Genomic DNA, 4,352 nt, shown 5'->3' on the forward strand with positions numbered 1-4,352 from the left:
TAATTCCATAGGGATTACCCTTTTATACAGATTGAGGGATTACCCTGATAACACTTTAGTTATTTTTTTTGTTTTATATATAGTTCTGTTTGTATATATTTAAGTAGGTGGCCATGGGCTACATGCACCCCACCCTATGAGTGGTGAGTGCAGATATTGCACCCCGCTTCTGGGGTGATGAGTGCTGTGGTTTTATATTTGTTTGTATATAAATATATATATATATATATATATATATATATATACACACACACACATACAGCTCCTTTCAAACTGTGGGACTCACAGGGTTAGATTGTGTAGCTTACAGAAACATGTGAACACAGCACAATAAGATAAAGCACTGCAAACAGTACAGACAAATAAACAATAAAACATAATTATATACAGGGTGATTCAAAAATTGCAGTACACCCTTTTGTTTCAAAAACTGTGCAGGAAATTGGAAAATAGAATACTCCAGTAAGGTATGGTTGAGGTGGGCTATCTTTTAGTGTATGTATCGAAATGGTCGCCATTTTGAAATTGTCCATCTCAAATCTAAATCAGTTTTTTTCCAAAGGAAAGGGGGTCATGTAAAATGTCAAACAACATCAAATTATGCTGAAAAGTTTATTGCTGCAAACAGATTTGCAATAGTAGTTATGGTTCAAAAGTTACAACACTTTTTTGTTGGAATTACAGGCTGAACTGTACTCTATGAAGGACAGTCATTTAATGTGTGGGTGTTGTGCTGCATTGTGGGCTCTTCACGAAGGAAGCCAAAACCATTGTCAAGGTTGTCTCATCAGTAGCACTTTATGGACGACCACTCTGTGACTTGTTGGCCACAGTCCCAGTTTCTCTGAATTTTTAAATTAGGCACCTGACAGTGATACGTGAAATTGGAGGTTTTTCGTCTTTCTGGGTGCCGGTTGTTAAAATCTGCAGCTATTACACTGAAACTTTGTTCTTCAGACATCAAAATGGCCTCAATTCTCTCCTCTTTTGTCAAAGCCATCTTCAGTTACCTGCAACAAAAAAAGTGTTGTAACTTTCTGATTTTTCTATGCCAGGATAAATGCCTTGGTACAGTATAGTGCAGCACAGTATCGTAACTATGAAAAAATGATCTATACCAAGGCCATACTATTGATTATATGTTTGTGTATGAGTTGAAGAAATTTAAACACTGTTGTTACTTTAATTATTGAACCACCCTCATACTAGAAAATATCTTTCAAGATTTTCTGTACAATACATTGTAGTCTATCTGGATGATATCCTCATATTTTCCCAAGATATTGCAAGTGACCATGAGCATGTATGCAAAGTCTTGTCCCAACTCTGAGAAAACCAATTTTATTGTATTTGGAAAAGTACTCATTCAAGCAGGAAGAGTTTGCATTCCTGGGATACACTGTGTCTGGATCTTGGGGCCAATTCAGTAAGGATAACAAATTCTGCTAATCACCCCCGCAATGCTTCGTCTCCTCCCTTGACAGGCAGAGGCGATCGCATTTACTTTGGCCCCCCGCAGAAAGTGTGGACGCATGCGCAGTACGGCCCGCTGCGCATGCTCCCGCAGCCCCTCCGCAAAAATTCTGGTTGGATCTCGATTTGCGATCCAACCTGAATTATCCCCCTAGTCTGCAGATGGATCTGGAAAAGCTTTCTGCCATGGCTAACTGGCTAGGAAATTGGTAAATCTGCACAGAATACTGTATTAATAATGTCTGTTTTGATTTAGTAATTTGTTAAACCAACATTATGCTTACTATACAAACAAATAAATTCAGCAATGGGTTGGTGGTGCTCCCGGAAAATAGTTCAGTTAACTATATGAAGAAGGGTGGTCTTAAGAAAGAGCAATAGATAAAAGCAGCTATATGCCTTTTCCAAGGCACGCTTAGAATTTTTTTTTAATCTATATAAGAAAGTGATGAATTATGAAAATATGAGTAAATTAATACTTAACTTTTATTAAGATATACTTGATAAAAGGGAGAAAGCGAATATAGATAATTGCTAAAAAATTTTGGGGCGATGAAAATATAGAAAGGTGAAAATATGTTTACTCCCCTAATGATCAAAAAAATTACTCCAATATTGGATTGAAAAAATCTTTGTGGGAGTAGACCTGCTCCATTGGGTTCAGCTATCCCATGTCAGTATATCAGAATTGGATATTGGAGAAAATTCAATGTCTGGGACCGCACAGAGAGCTGGAAAGACTCAAATGGTATGAGAGTAAAATACCTACGGTACCTAGTATTCCCTGGTGGTCTCCCAACCGGGTACTGACCAGGCCCTGCAGTGTATGGCTTCCAAGATCAGACGAGATTGGGCATACTCAGTGCGGTTTGACCGTAGGTGAGTAAATCTCCAGCATGTGCAATCATTTCCAGTGTGCGGTTATCCCCGGCAGATTTTATAGATATGATAGTCTGACAGGGAATAATCCCCTGAATGAAATATAATATAAATGATTCAGTGTATTGGAAAAAACCCCACCGTATTCTGATGGGTGTTTGTTGCTCCCATATAAAAAAACCCTATTGTTGTATCACATTTGTACAGAAAGCATAGGATGTATTCTCTTAAAGCATATATTAGATGTTCCTATGACTAGATATCAGACAGTTGTATTTTGGAACCAATCATATAAATATGGTAATTCAACAGGGAATGATCCCCTTGTTTACACAAATACTGAATGTTCCTATGGTCAGATATCACATAGTATTAATACTGAACATTCAGAATGCATATTTGGAGGCCGTTTTGTACAATAAGCAAATGGTGTTAGTTGCACTGAAAATCATATATAAAGAAAAATGAATAATAAAAAAATTGAGAGAAATGGGAAAGAAAGGGGAGAACAGACACCCTTAAACTAGGCACATCAGGTATTCACAGCTGAAATGCAGTTATTTAATCTACATATAGGATAAATGCTGCCTCCCACTGTGCCCCTGAATTGTTTGGACACAGTGGATAAAAATTTGCCATGGCTAACTGGCCTCATCCAACTTGACTGAAAGCAATTTAATGCTTTCTAGGATTCTGCAACATCTTCAGACAATTCATAAGAAATTACTTGTTAGTAGTGACAACAATTACTACCCTCCTGCAGAACATTTCACCCAAATGACTGCTTGTGAATATATACTTGTCTAGGTACATTGAAATTTAGAGCTGCAGATTATCACTACTGATTGCACTGAAATACTAATTAGCAAATTGGGTGATAAACATTATAGCATTGCTATAGGCATAAGGCATCTGCTTTTATATTAAGTTGCTTATGCACATGATGGGTTGCTATTGATAAATTGGAATATTAACTCCTAAATATAGGAATGAGGGTATGACTCTGATAAATCTGTTGGTTGTTATGTTAGCTTGTTTTCTTCAAACTGTTTTATTACTAGCCATTGCTGGGGGAGGGTTCATTGGAGTTTGGGTGTAATCAGTCTGTTCACATGCTTGGCCCATTACTTAAAGAGCATCAGGAAGGCTTGTGGTGTAAGGCTTGTGTCCATTAATTCAAAGGACATTATTCAAAAGATAACTATAATTTTAAACATAATTTTGACGTTACATCGATGTTAAACCGAAGGTAAGCAGAAGTACAACAGTCAACCCACAATCTGGACCACTGAAGGACAGCTTTCAAACAAATGTGAGTCCAATTCCTCTACACATCAATCTACTCCAATCTGAGTAACTCAGGCACTTATAACTTAAATCTGTGTTGGGAACTCTGCAAGACCTTTCCACTTCATCCGCAACTACTCAAATGTATGTCTATAGCTTACTAAAAACATCTGTACCAATGTTATCTGTCTTTTTAAACTATGAAAATACATCCCCAATCTGCTCACTACAGTTTTCTCTAATGCAAATTCATGTATGTTTTTTGATGTAATGATTGGCTTGTATTTGGCATTGCATGTGTGGGGAAGTTGCTCAGTGAAACATAGTTTATGATTGCATGCTGTCTGGTGTTTACCTCCTTTGATCATTTGCCCATTTGTGGTCAGGTGTACTATATCTTTACATTTAGTGAGATGTAGTCGTGGTGTAAAGGACAGAGTGTGATTCCCGATTAGTAAAAAAACACACAAAAAAAACACTGAGCAACATCACCAAACAGGTAATTTAAACTTTAAACTTGTCATTTATTTTGTACTGTCTGGACATGGCAACTAATAACAGATGCACAGACAAAATTCTTAAAGCTATGTGTGCAAATGCTAGGAGCTTAGGAGACAAACTTCCAGAGCTAATTGCGATAATGAAAAGGGATAACCTGGATTTTGTGGCGATTACAGAGTCATGGTGCAATGAGAATCATAACTGGGACATAG

At 37.2% G+C, this 4,352-nt stretch overlaps 1 pseudogene; it reads right to left on the bottom strand.

Moving 5' to 3' along the window:
* Positions 1-2,235: 2,235 nt before the first annotated feature.
* LOC134943562 (5S ribosomal RNA) lies at positions 2,236-2,354 on the bottom strand (annotated as a pseudogene).
* Positions 2,355-4,352: the final 1,998 nt, after the last annotated feature.

This window comes from Pseudophryne corroboree, chromosome 1, assembly GCF_028390025.1.
Source record: "Pseudophryne corroboree isolate aPseCor3 chromosome 1, aPseCor3.hap2, whole genome shotgun sequence".
In the NCBI taxonomy this organism is placed as follows: Eukaryota; Metazoa; Chordata; class Amphibia; order Anura; family Myobatrachidae; genus Pseudophryne; species Pseudophryne corroboree.